Raw genomic sequence first — 15,225 nt, forward strand, 5'->3', positions numbered from 1 at the left:
CATTTACAAGTAACCTACGCACTTGCTTTATATCAGCATATGTTTTTGTAGGGCTTTACAATTCAGCACTTTTTTATAACACATTATATGCAATAAATATGGGCATCATACACATTTAATCTGAACTTGTTCAACACATTCCCACAATACTCTATAATCAGGGTATATGCAGGAATCCCGAAGTCAAATGTAATACCTTTTAAGACCCTTTCCATACATTTTAACTTAAGACCTCATCGCCACTTCGAGTTACCGGTTACATTGGCGACACACTTTACCTCACATTTACTATATTCAGTATGGATTGTAAGTATATAGCACAACTAAACAGCTTGTGATAGAACAAAGCACAAGAGAATGAATTGTGTGACTAACCCAATGCAAGGTTTATTAGAAAAAGAAACCATTAGAAAGTAGTATTTGATTTAGGCATTGTTCCCAAGAGATAAAACAAAAAACGATATATGTTAACACTTTCCTCGTTCTTAATATAGATTATAGACTATATTTATTTATTCATATGTACTTTACTTTAAAATAGCAGATCTCTGTGACCGGATATAGTTTGGCTTAGTGAACATGTGTCTCTTCCCTGGAGGAGCAGCATCGGCCGGACTCCGCTGCTCCTCTGTGCAGAGAGTCTGCAGCGGTGTGTGTCAGCGACTTGCAGTCAGGGGAGGCACGGATTGGCTATCGGGAGAGTCGGGACTTAAACGCCGCGGCTTTCTGGCTATTACTTAGCATGTGGGACCGGACAGCTTTGATCCCCATCGACAGTGGCGATTCTAGAATCTGTGGGCCCCTCGAACCAGCTTTCATCACCATCAGTGGCGCCCCAAAACACTTGTTCTCCTCCCCCCCTAGGCGGTGCAAGGCAACAAAACTTAAAATAAGAAGCGGAATTTTCCGGCGCGCTATAATAATAATAATGCATTTTATTTACTGGTATATAGCGCTTTTCACAACTCAAAACGCTATGCATGGGGCCGCCTTGAGGGGGTTTCCCGACATGTCGTTGCAGTAAATTAAAGGGTGTTTCATGTTGAGGTTGCTGTAGACCTTCTTAATACCTTGGAAAATGCCGTTTAATGCTTTTTAATAGCGTTAATTTTCACTAAATTGATTTATCAACTTTTAATACTTTTTAAGACCCCGCGGACACCCTGTATATTGACCATAAACACACTGTGTTTAACGATGCAGCCCTCCCACACACAGTGACAAACAGCTACATGCCCCCTGCCCCGGCTAAGTCCGCTGGGCCGTTTGTTTAGAGCAGGGGTCACCAACCTTTTTTAGGGTGAGGGCTAATTTCAAAAAGTCGGGGGCTACTTTTACTCCTCTTTTTTTTGTTTTTTGCAGTGTATATATTTATTTTCTTGTGTATTCTTAACTTATGTTACCTAGTAGCGTTCTTTCTTTTTATTTATGCATATTTTACTAATCACTCCCCTTTTAAACTGTTTTTTGTTTTTCTTACTGTCCTATAGTACACATTGGAATGATTTCTTACTTAAATCTATATTAGAGAGAAAGTCCCTCTCGCTCGCTCACAGAGGCTGTGTGCTCCTCCGTGGCGATGATAAAAAATAACAACATATTTGTAAAGTGGGAGGACACAGACGGGATTTCGAAAAGAGCGAGGGACATGTCGGGGGACTGTCCCCAGTGGAAATTACGCAATGCGTGTGTGTGCGTCAAGTTGCAACAGACACAGAGTAAAACTCTGCCCCTCATGTGTTGTATAGGCTGGCATGATTAGGCTGTTCAATGGGGCTGATGTGTTGTGTAGATTCTGCCAGAAGGAAAATCAGCGGGGAGGTGCCACATTGCTTTTCTTCCCAACTGCAACGCTGGTCCAGCAAATCAAGCAAGAATGTGATTGGTCGATATTCATTGTGGGGGTGGGGGGAGGAGGGGTGTTAGATAGATATAGAGTTGTAGTAAGTAGATAGAGTTCGCTATGATTGAGGTTTCATTTATGCATAGGGCAGATTCTTTTAATTACATTTCCTTTTTTGTTTTGTGTATTTTATACATTTTAGATTTGGTTGGCGAGCTATTTTTAGAACATGCCCCGCGGGCTACTCACGTTGCCCCTGCGGGTGACTAAGTGCCCGCGGGCACCGTGTTGGCTACCCCTGGTTTAGAGCTACTGCGGCTTTGTGTTTGTCTCACAAATGTACAATCAATATACTGCACATACCTTTGTTGTTTACATTCCAAATGTTGGCCTCATTCTCATCAAAAAATATTTCAAATAAAAACATTTTTCTGTGTAGCTTTTAGGCTTCACATGATATGTTATGTGTTGATTGATTGATTGATTGATTTATTATGCTTTACCAGTGCACTACCTCCAACGTGTTTCTTTAATAAAAACCCTATTAGTACAACATTTATTTCTAGCTAGCCATTTGTAATTTTTTGTTCAGCTATGCTGAATGATGTATGAAAAGGGCCTTCTGGTCATTATAGAGGTTGGGAAAAAGGTTGCCCAAGCTGACGTCTATGTTAACATACTGATACTATTCTCACAAACTGAAACAGAGGTTGTATATATTCAAATCAACGTAAATTCTTAACAATTTAAGCTGTAATGGGATAAGTTTTATTCGCTGCACAAAGAGCCTGAATCACAATGCAAAGGATTGCAAATATTCAGAATCCAGGCGATTTCCCTATAGATGACTATCATAATTACTCTAATGAATAATTCCCACGTTATGTCTTAGGACACGGATGGGCCTTGGGCAAATGGATGCAGTCTTGCTTCCATTTCATTTGTTCCTCACAAATCGGAGGTTATGTAGATGTCATGGATCCCCCAAAGAAGGACAAACACGAGGCATAAGGTAATCCACGTCCAAAGGTTATGTCCTATAAGCACCTCTTGACATGGTGACTTTCTGACCTTTCATGCAAGCTGTTAACAGTCAATTCACTTGAGTTATAAAAATGTCATTATGTGAAAAATAGGAAGGGCAACAGTGGCATTTCTGCAAGATTTAAAAAAATATCAATGGGGATGTTGAACAACAAATGTATGCCTTCTGTTGCTGTTGGAGAACAGATATTCAATTTGCAGGTCAAATGCATCAAGTATCATCATTCAGAACTACAACCAAAGCCTTTTATGGACTACCTTGTTGTGTGTCTGAAAGCCACTTCCTGGCAACATAAAGAGCGATGATAATTCTGCTGAGACGTGCAACAAGAGGGTATCCTGTCAATTCCTGTGAGACATGCTCACCACAGCCACTACTGACTTCGACTCAAAGTCACAGTCAGTTTGAAAGAAAAAAGGTAGGCTATGCTAATTGGAGAAGAAATCATAGAAGGAAAGATGAAATAAAACAAAAACACAGATTGACCTGCATGTAATGGGCACAGTTCAAAAAAGAGTGAGGTTCCTGAGCCACAGTTGCTAAATGTATTTCAGGCTAGGCTAATTAAATCATCTCCATGTGAAACAGAGGAAACACTTGTAGTTAAAAAGCCTTGTTAAGGAGAAGCAGTTATTATAGTTTGTTCTTTAAATGAGTACAGCGCTGCCTTATCAAAGAACTATGTTTTGTAAAGCTTATCATTTAGTCTCTTTCCCTCTCTCTACACACATGACTTTTGTCTTCCACCCTTCTCTTACTATTTCTCTTTTCACTTGATGTCCCATTTCTACAATGGTCCAAATGGCCCCAATAGTCCATTTTGGAAACTGAATGCTAGAATGGTTTGCATAACTGTTTGCATACATGTTGCATCATCTATACTAGCCAACATTTGTTTTAAATAATTTAGCTGGTGCTTCTGAACTTTAGCAAATAAATGAGTGCATTTGTTAAATAACTAGCTTAAAGCAACCCTGTTAGAAGCAGCTTTAGATATGAATGATAAAGCTTTCTGTAACACTATGTTTAAAACGTTCAGAATGGAAGCAGATTTTTGAAGAGCTGTTTCTTCCTCATTAAGACCTAACCAGGACAGAGAAGGCGAGAATACGGCTAGTTATAAATAGTCTGCTCAAAGGTCTCTTCTGCCAATAACTTCTTAATTAAATATGAGATGCAGTTGAATATGAGCCCATGAGATTCATTTCTGAAGAGGAGACACCAACAATGACATTAGCACTTATTACATGTATACAAACTACTCAAAAGAGGTATACAGTTGCTAAATAAATCAAATATTTTTTAAAGAATTTTGCTCCGGTTCAGTATGTGACAGCAACAAGAAAGCCATATACTGTTTATAAATAGGTAGAATCTAATCCATTATACACCAAGATTACTACCCCCATGTGACACTTTGAATATGAAGAGATACTGTGTTTACTGTACGAGTTTGATCCATGACATATGACGGAAGCAGCTGATAAGTGTTTAGTGTAACCCAAGCATGCAGATATGAATTTGAAGCGAGTTGAAGTTCGACAGACCAATGTGGCTTGTCTGGTTTCCAACTCGCAGAGCTCAAGAGGACCTGGAGGGATATCTGCTCATGATCTAGGCTACGCTCACAGATGGCCAAGAATGGATAGTAAATCAGCAAGTCAGGCATTAAAAGCAATAGCAATATATCGTTTATACAGCACATAGTGAAGGTAAATATCTCATATTCGCTGTGTGTGTTACTCAATTACACTAAGTCATCTACAATGTATTAACTATCACTTCAGTATGTATGGGTCTTGTTTTAGATACCAAAAGCAATTCTTAAAAACCTCTCAGTTGTCGCTATATTTTAAAGATAATGCTTTCCTGGTTAAAAGGAGATCTGGGACCATTTTCAGATTCATTCGCTGTCTGTGTTTGAACATGTGAGTGAGGAAGACAGAGGGAGTGAGATACAGTTTGCCAAGTCTCAATAACCAGGTCAGACACATTCAGGTCAGAGTCATGTATCCATGCAGACAACTGCCACATTTTCCTTGTTTGCCTGCTGGAGAATCTGGACCTGGATTACATTCCCCCAATGGCTTGTTAAAGTCATCATGTGTGCTCATTAAAATGCTGTTTTAAGATAGTTAACAAAAAAGCACAAAGCAAGATGGGACAAAACATAACCTCTCTGAACTAGAGCGCAGATGAACTTTGATATCTAGAAGCAACTGTAATTGGTTTGTAAATGAGCCTTTTACATCAAAACTGGGCTGAAAAAAACTAAGAGATTAATCTGGGGCAACCTTTGCTGCATGTCACCCCTCTCTCTCTCTCTTCAGAAAAGGCTACAAAAAAACCTTTGAAAAAACTTAGATTAATTTATCTTAAATACAGTATATATATATATATATATATATGTACTGATTAGAAAAGATTTTGAACTGCATCCTCTGCATCAACTTAAGCATTGGGCTGAGAATCTGCCAGAACAGCCCATCTTACTTTAGGAGAAAACAAATCAAATATGATAACTGAGCCTTTCTTCGTCTAGCTTGATGTAATCTTCACCATCATCCATCTCAAGAGCATGATGGTGAAAACATAAGGAGAGCAAGCTGATAATTCACACAATTCAGAAGCAAATATGGAGACTCCATCTGCGACCCACTGACACCCTGACGCAGACGCCAAACATGAGTTTCCTTTAAAGGTCCCCTATTATACTGTTTTTCATCAATATATTATAGGCCTCAGATATCTACAAACATGTCTCTGAAGGGTTTGGCTCGTGTATTGCAGCATTACCCATAATCCCCTCTGTTTCAGCCCTGTTTCCAAAGTGCTGATTCTCTGTCTGTGGCTTTAATTGAAAATAAGGAGCCCCTCCCCACGCCCCTTTGGGAGATATTTGGTTAGAAAGAACACAATGGTGCTCTATGAGGAGATTCAGGTGATAAGGGGGGGGGGGGGGGGGGGGGCGGTACCTTGGTTGCTGATTGGCTAATGGTTACACAAGCCAAAAAATCGTTATGACATCATAAAGTGGCCACAATTTGATCAGCTCATTTTTCAGACAGCTTTTTATATAAATGGATCAGGACAAAAAGAGAGAGAATCTTTGTTCCTGAAACGCTCAGAGTCTCTTTACACAGAGGGGACACATGTTGATGTAGAAGAGACATGAAGAAGAGGGGACACATGTTGTTGATGTAGAAGAGACATGAAGAAGAGGGGACACATGTTGATGTAGAAGAGACATGGAGAAGAGGGGACACATGTTGATGTAGAAGAGACATGAAGAAGAGGGGACACATGTTGTTGATGTAGAAGAGACATGAAGAAGAGGGGACACATGTTGATGTAGAAGAGACATGAAGAAGAGGGGACACATGTTTATGTAGAAGAGACATGAAGAAGAGGGGACACATGTTGTTGATGTAGAAGAGACATGAAGAAGAGGGGACACATGTTGATGTAGAAGAGACATGAAGAAGAGGGGACACATGTTTATGTAGAAGAGACATGAAGAAGAGGGGACACATGTTGATGTAGAAGAGACATGGAGAAGAGGGGACACATGTTGATGTAGAAGAGACATGAAGAAGAGGGGACACATGTTGTTGATGTAGAAGAGACATGAAGAAGAGGGGACACATGTTGATGTAGAAGAGACATGAAGAAGAGGGGACACATGTTGATGTAGAAGAGACATGGAGAAGAGGGGACACATGTTGATGTAGAAGAGACATGAAGAAGAGGGGACACATGTTTATGTAGAAGAGACATGAAGAAGAGGGGACACATGTTGATGTAGAAGAGACATGAAGAAAAGGGGACACATGTTGATGTAGAAAAGACATGGAGAAGAGGGGACACATGTTGATGTAGAAGAGACATGAAGAAGAGGGGACACAGGTTGATGTAGAAGAGACAAGAAGAAGAGGGGACACATGTTGATGTAGAAGAGACATGGAGAAGAGGGGACACAGGTTGATGTAGAAGACACAAGAAGAAGAGGGGACACATGTTGATGTAGAAGAGACATGAAGAAGAGGGGACACATGTTGATGTAGAAGACACATGAAGAAGAGGGGACACATGTTGATGTAGAAGAGACATGAAGAAGAGGGGACACATGTTGATGTAGAAGAGACATGGAGAAGAGAGGTCACATGTTGATGTAGAAGAGACATGAAGAAGAGGGGACACATGTTGATGTAGAAGAGACATGAAGAAGTGGGGACACATGTTGATGTAGAAGAGACATGAAGAAGAGGGGACACATGTTGATGTAGAAGAGACATGAAGAAGTGGGGACACATGTTGATGTAGAAGAGACATGAAGAAGAGGGGACACATGTTGATGTAGAAGAGACATGGAGAAGAGGGGACACATGTTGATGTAGAAGAGACATGAAGAAGAGGGGACACATGTTGAAGTAGAAGAGACATGAAGAAGAGGGGACACATGTTGATGTAGAAGAGACATGAAGAAGAGGGGACACATGTTGATGTAGAAGAGACATGAAGAAGTGGGGACACATGTTGATGTAGAAGAGACATGAAGAAGAGAGGACACATGTTGATGTAGAAGAGACATGAAGAAGAGGATTTTGCATAATAGGTGACCTTTAAATATGCTATTATTGACATATATAGTATATACGATGTACAAATTACAATGCAACAATGCGACATTTCAAAATGGGTCGCTGTAGCTCCCTTGGACTTTACCACGGTTTTGGGCTTATTGTGAAGCCGTCCAGCTCCAGCTTTACGCTTTTGGTTCACTCTCACTGCTCTCAGTGTTGCCATTTATTACGTTTTCTGGAAGGTCTGACACTTAAACAGCAGACAGATTAATTTAGCCACTATCTGGTGAACATAATGGAGATTTCTTTACAGCTAAAGAGACACATTTTTCCCTCTAGAATTGGTAGAGACCAAACAGAGCCAAAGCAGAACGAATACGGGTCAGACAGGAAGTCAGAAACAGGACTTCAATTGAAAGATTATAATACTCTGTGACAGCTTTACGTGGACTCAACGTGTCCAAAAAGTTACATCACAATTCAAGCTAAAGTCAGACACAATTGTGCAATTTAAGTCTTGCAAAGGCAGACAAGGGGCTGCACCTCATTACCCAGAAAAAAGGATGAGGGGCTAATAATAGCAAAATTGTCTCAGAGCTAAAAGCTGTCAGTTGGAACTTCGTGCGTGGAATAATCAATTAGAAGTTCTGATAAGATATGAAATTGCATACATAAGGATAATTCATGCTGACACCATTCAGAGCTGTTATACTGATGAATTCATTTCAAGAACTAGTACTCAGTATGAGGAACCAACTAATGAGAAATCGGTCTCTAGCACAAATGCAAGCAACCAAGCTTGATGCAACAGAAAGAGTTCACACAAAAATGTCCTTCCTCTGGGTGCACATTTTATAATCCGTGGCATATTTTAGAAAATACTTGAAGAAAGACATTATTTAAAAGAAGGAACTGGACGTATCTAAAAAAAATAAAATAATGTAACAACAGTGCCAACGCTAAAAAATAAAGTCCTGCACACTTGAAGACTGGCCTTGGAGAGAGGTAAATCACCAAAAATTCAGCACGGTACAAATGACTTTCTTCTAAGAATGAAAAGCCATACATGAATACATTCAATGTCTAAATGGCTCTAGCGCAGTGTGGATGACAGGAAGATTTTCAATGAGACATGAGCTCATACCCTCTGTAAACTGGTGTTACATACAATCAAAGAAACTGGTTGATGTGCCCAACTCACGGGTAGAAAGCAGAAAATGGTCACTGCTGAATGTGTGAGAGAATGGCTGCCTGTATCAGTCCTAAACTGAGACGTGTATTGATCACATTGCTTAAAAAGAGTGCTTTACGAACAGCAGCAGAATCATCATGAAGCAGTTTATACATTGATTTATGTCCATGTCATTTGGTTTTATTTATGGGAAAAAGAAAGAAAAGGATTGTGGAAATAGGAGGCTAGTATGTTGACACTGGCTAGATACGGGTATTACATGTAGATCGATGTAAACCCTGCAGTGGTGTGGGAATTATGCAAACAGAGTTACAGGAAAAACTAAGTAGTTAAACAAGTCAATGTGGAGTTGACAAAGCAAAAACCTTGAGCTATGAAAGCCAAACCTGTTCCTGTCAGTAGAACCATAGACAATAAGTCAACAGAAGCACTTCCCAATCATAAGGTAGTCAGACCTTCACCGTCATCTGTTGTTCTGGAAGAATTTAGGTTGAGATCTTCTTCAGTCAATTAAAAAATATTTTGTGATGAGTAAATGAATCCATTTTGTATCAAATCCATCTTACTGGAATTCTAGAGTTATACCCACATACTAGATATTGTATTTTCAATAGAGCATATTCCAAAATAATTGTAACCTTTTAAAGAGGAAATAGGATGCTGATTTCAGCTAGTTTGGCAGGTGTCACTAAGCCTCCAGGAGAACAGGGTTGGGCACTCTTGTTGTATCTTGTATGAGTTGAACCAATGTTTGACAAAAATATATTGCTTCCCTGAGATACACAATGTTCTTGTTGAAGCATTTGCTTCAAGAGACAAAAATGTTAATATAAATGAAAAAAGGACAAGGAACCGTGCCGAAAATATAAAAAGAAACTTGACATGAATACATACCTTGTCATTTAGGACTCAAGCGCCTGGATCCCAGTGGATAGGAGAGGATAGATCCAACAGCAGTAATGTTCTTATCTGATGGAAAATGGACAAAGACAAAACATAAGCACCAACCGGTCAAAAAAGTACAAATTCAATCTAAATGTAATAATGGGAATAGTTTAAGATAGCACTGAGATTTAGGTCAAAATAACTCTTTCTCTCATCATGGTAAATGATGCTGTTCGGGGTTAGCTTTGAACCTGTGGAAGCTAATGTTCAACAAAATAATTTGATTTGTCAGCAAATACTTATTTTAACTACATAAAGCTGTTAAATGGGGGTGGAATTTATTAGGGTTTAAGTTATATTAAGCGCCTCGTATGTGCCAAGTTAGCCCTGTCTGAGGACAGAACCATAGAAACTAAAAAGACATTTATTTTCTATCACGAAGAATCCAGTCACATTACATTACATTTCATTTAGCTGACGCTTTTATCCAAAGCGACTTACAATTACCGATTACAGGGACATTCTCCCTGGAGTAACTAAGGGCTAAGTGCCTTACTCAAGGGCACACTAGTGGTGGTGTTCCTGGCGGGATTTGAACTCACAGCCTTCCGATCTTCAGCCCACCTCACTATCACTAGTCACTGTCATACAGGTGGTAAATTAACAATTTGACAAAAATGTAGGTGTATTTGTTTTGCTACTGAAGACTACACTGTTTCAGCATTGGTGCAACATACATTGTAATGCACATGGAAATCTGCTAAATCTGTCTAGTTGAAATTCAGCTCGTCTAAATTACAAAAACCTGAACAAAACTCGGTTTTGAAATGCGCATTAATCTTGCCTCTCGGGTCAGAGTACAACACAACAGAGTATTGTGCATGCATGTCTGCAAAAGTATTAGCATTTGCCAGCTGATCTGAGACTAACTGAGCCAGCTAAAAGATAGGATCATTCATCGACTATATTCAGAGGACAATAGAGCAATAGAGCAGGAAAAGGGGAGGGATAAAAACAGGCAAAAAAATAGGGGAGGAGAGTGACCAAGAGAGAAAGAGCATTTCTGACTTATTCAACGGGTCTCCCAATCAGCGGCATTGGACTGCACTGACACCCATTGGTTTCTGCTCCACTTCCTCTTGGGCGCTTTTATCCTCATCTCATCTATTTGGGATACTGGATCTTGCCAAACAAAAGTCCCCTCCGTCACATACTGGAATAGGGCATGAGAAGCTTCAATTCTCAAATTGGGGGTGTTGGCACAGTGGGGGAGGGAGGCATGCAGCTACACTGACAGCTTCATCTGGCCTGCAGAGAAACTGTGAAACCACAGGAGATGTGTTAAGGTAAATCACCTGCCCCTTGCTGAAATGAGATCTATCAACAAGGAAGTCACTTTGTATTGTGCAGCATAAGATTTTAAGTGCTTCTGTATCAGTAATTGTTTGCTCACAAAACAATACATTTTCATCTAAAAAGCTAGTAGCTGATTTGTATTCTGTATATTACTGCATAAGCGGTTACATTATCTCTCTGAAGCATTTTTTTTGCTATTTTACTTTGAAATGGCTCATTTTGATAAGAACTAAAAGCTTATAAGAACATATTAGTGGACCTCAAAGGCCACTTTTAAACCACCGAAACCTTGACAGGACTTGAAATACCAATTAAAGTTGTGCTCACAACTGTTCAGGGATGCAAACTCTCATGCATTGAACCTGACACTCCAGAATGACTGACTTGGTTGTTGTTGTTTTTTAAAAAGGGAAAATAATCCCCAAATAAATTGTAACACAAAAAAAAGGCCATCATGCGCAAACTTATGCTTAAGGAGAAATTCACCTACACGGAATGGTGCAGGTAAAAACATTTGGGTTCATTCATTTATCATGCCATTAACACAGATGAAAGTATTTTGAGCCCTGTCTGTGTTCTTAAGAACCTTATGGAAATACTGATATAATAACCTAATAGTATAATAACATATTTAACTGGCCTTTCTCATCAAAATCATGCTTATTTTGGCTCTTTATAAAGTCAATCAAAGAAATGAAGGCAAGGAACAGAGCCGTTTGTTTGTTTTGTTTGCTATGGTAATAATGTTATTATTTTCTATGAATAGGCTAATTGAGTATAAATCATACCAGTTTCTCTATTTCTTGTCCTGGCGATGCTGTTCCTCTGCTCTACTAATAAGACTTTGCTGAACACTGTACACTAAAATCGAATTTGGCTTGTTCTTAGACTGCTGTTATATATGACGCTGTGAGCAAGCACAAAGACTGGTACTCTCTGCAGTTTAAAAAGGTGTGTTCGTCCAATGACATCAACTCTGAAAGGAGATACACGCAGATCAAGGGTTGGAACGGATAAGATTCACAGGTTCTTTAGTACAAGTGGTAAACTGACGTTAACAACAAAGGTAAACACAAGAGGTTTACTAAAACTGTAATTGCTCACATTGCAGGCTGGCGACAGTGTATTAGGGTCAGTTAACAAGGTGCTGACCATAGATTAGATAGTCTTTTCAGCACGTTTAAATCCCAGCACACTGCAGCAACTTGAAGCCAAATATGGAGCTTCTTTATGGGCCTAAACACACCACTTTGCCTGGCCTGAATTATACTGGCAGCCTTCGCCAACTGTGAGCTGTTCACAATTTGCACTAAAATGCCGCTTGGGCGATCCTTTTACAAATTAACAGCTCTAAAAAAAAAAAGTGATTACACCCAAAACCCAATGACTCCAGCAACTATTAGAGGTCGAGTCCACTAATGTAGTCACTTCTTACATCATTGACTGCACTGGAGGGCCATTTACTTCATTTTGTTAAACATGTAATTGTCATTTTATTTCTTGTACAGTTGCGGATTATGTAAGACAACCACCACACCACAATAATAACATGAAGGATCCTTACATGAATAATAAACAAGACCAATTAGAACATCTGTGTCCATGTTAGTCTGGTAGACAGAAAAGAGGACGGCCTTTTTTTATATTATTATTGAAAAATTGTATTTATTAATATGTATTATTATTTATGAGTGTGGTCAATGGAAATGAAATGGTTTGATATGCTACTATGCCGACTGAACCGGAGAAAATATCTGATCAAGAGCACTTAAGATAAGCGTGGAGTGCATGAGGCACTGAAAGCTGATTTGAGCTCTCAACGGACTGTAAAGCAGATCCAAAATAGTCCAATTTGTAGATAAAGGGCTAAGTCTGTTTAGAGAGATGCTGTGTCTTCTGATAACAAGACCATTGGGAAATCAACCTGGGCTACCTGTCTTATAACAAGTTATCATCACAATTAAGGATATAATCAACGTGTTGATGTTCTCTAGGAACTAGTTAGAATCGAACAGCTGCGTCATATCAGTCTGAGTTCAAGTTTCTTTATTTGCTGCATTTTCTTCTGCAGTGAATCTGGCAGAATCTGAATATGAATGAGCTGAGCCCAATCGTTGTCCCAAACCGTATTAAACATTCTTAGTGCTTTTTATTTGAACGTTTAATACAAACAGTTCAGTGTTGATATCATATAACTGAACTATTCAAATACAATATAATAGAAGCTTGATTTAATAGCCAGATTAAATATTCTTCAGCATAACTTTGACATGTCTAGCTTAAAGGCTGAATATGATGTGCTGATGTGTTACGGTTGTGCCGAGGTATTTTGCCTGAAGCAGTACAGTGTGTAGCCTGGAGTGAATGCATTTCCCAAGCCTACAGCACATAACATCAGTTAGGCTGTAGTACAGTATGGAGGCAGCAGGTTTCAATTTCGTTATTCGGATATTCGTTTTTTTCGTTTTTGATTGAATTGATTGAAATCTCCAATATCAACGTAAGAGCTTGTGCCTCTTCGGGGGGTGCTAACACTTAACCACACACTTTATAGTTTACTTTCTTCCTCTTTATATGTAGATATGACTTTTCTCCGTTAATCTCCGTCACGTTGTTTCCATAGCAACAACAACTTCCTGTCAACAGCACTAACTCTCCTTCAAAATAAAAAAGCATGTCCATAAAAAATAGGAAGCCAAGCCAAATTACACTTAAGACATATATACAACTGCAACGAAAGTAACAAACACAATGCAATATCCTTTTCAATATCAAAGAACACAAATTGGGTTGTATACATTAACAAATAACTATAAAACAACAATAGTGTAGAATAACAAAATGAATGCTGTGAATAAACCGAAGTGTTGAAGTGGTTCGCTGCTGATTACTAAGCCAGCTTTAATAGCCAGTGGGCAACAGACGAAGAAAAGAAAAAATCTATAAACATGGGAATATATCTGACTGATTTGTGAAAAACAAAAGAGGTAGTCAAATGTTGCTGTGGACACAAAGTTATAGATCAATTGTAAATTATAACAATGTCACACAGCACAAGTGTTGACAGAATAATATAAATCAATTTTAAAAAGAGGAGGAGGATTTGGAGAAACCTTAGAATGAAAATGGTGAACAAAAAGCATATCTTAAAGATTAGTCCGAACAAGTCTCTTGAAGAGCAAACACATTTAGTAAAGAGAGGTGTGCCAGTGCTTTTTATACAGCCTAAGGTCAGTGGGTCTGCAACGTTGCTATAAATTATAAATATCAACTCAAGACATCCCTAATCTGAATATAGACCGCCCCAGATCAAGATTAGATTTAGTTACCATGTTGATCCACAGCAGGGGTGGGGAACCTTTTTCCTCTCAAGGGCCATTTCAATTTTTTCAACATCCTCCGAGGGCCGAGCAAATGATTGACCTCTGCTCAAAAAAACTAAAATCACGGCCCATTCATTTGGCCTTTCTTTCATGCTGTGCAAAGAAAAAGCAACCTCTTAATCCAGATATTTTGCCATGACTCGTGCATGCATGCACGTGCACGGTGTGGCATGACCACCAAAACAGAAAGATATTGACACAAGATGTGTGCAAATGTAATTTAGTTTCCTATCCATGTGAACATGATTTAAGTGTGTGGGGGGGGGGACCTAACCTCCTCTAGGGGGGTCCGGGGGGCATGCACAACAACTTTTTTTTACTGTCAAATAGTATTTTATAACCGTTTACTTTATTCTCTTATTTTTTTATAACTATAATGATCATATAAAGATGTGCCTTTACCTCACTGGTTGTAGAAAAAGCTTTTTATATTCGTTAGCATAGCTAGCTAACCAGATGCTAATAACAACAAAGTTATTGACTGTATGATCAGTATGACAGATGAACAGATGCCACTGGGCTTACAACTAAAGACACAGAAACAAAAAAACTGTGGCATGTGTACGGCTCCTTATGGGTACTGCAATTTTTGGAAGTGCTGGAGCGGCGTTCTGGTGCTCTCGGTCAGAACTGCAGCCCTGTCAGACGAGACATATACCACGTGATGACACCTTAGGCTCGTGTTGTGTTCAAGAAACCTGACCTTGGCCAGGAAAGACAGGCACTCGCTTGTTTAATTATTTTGCGGTCTAGATTTCTTTAACTTTTTTGCGTGTGTTTATAAATTACCTCGAGGGCCGTACCAAATGGTCTCGTGGTCCGTGTACGGCCCGGAGGCTGGAGGTCCCCACCCCTGATCTACAGTCATGAAGAGAGTGACACTTTTGTGAAACTGAACACAGTGCTGAATAAAACTATCCAATCATCAGGGGGCACAT

General features: G+C 39.3%; 1 protein-coding gene across 2 annotated transcripts in view; it reads right to left on the reverse strand.

The window, feature by feature from the left end:
* The window catches only part of erbin (erbb2 interacting protein), a 60,865-nt gene that overhangs the window by 34,983 nt on the left and 10,657 nt on the right, over positions 1 to 15,225 (reverse strand). For both annotated transcript variants that reach the window (XM_079657252.1, XM_079657253.1), the window contains exon 2: positions 9,558 to 9,632. The gene's annotated coding sequence lies outside the window, so the exon portion shown is untranslated. The remainder of the gene's footprint in view (positions 1 to 9,557; positions 9,633 to 15,225) is intronic.

Source organism: Notothenia rossii, assembly GCF_949606895.1.
Source record: "Notothenia rossii genome assembly, chromosome: 11".
In the NCBI taxonomy this organism is placed as follows: domain Eukaryota; kingdom Metazoa; phylum Chordata; class Actinopteri; order Perciformes; family Nototheniidae; genus Notothenia; species Notothenia rossii.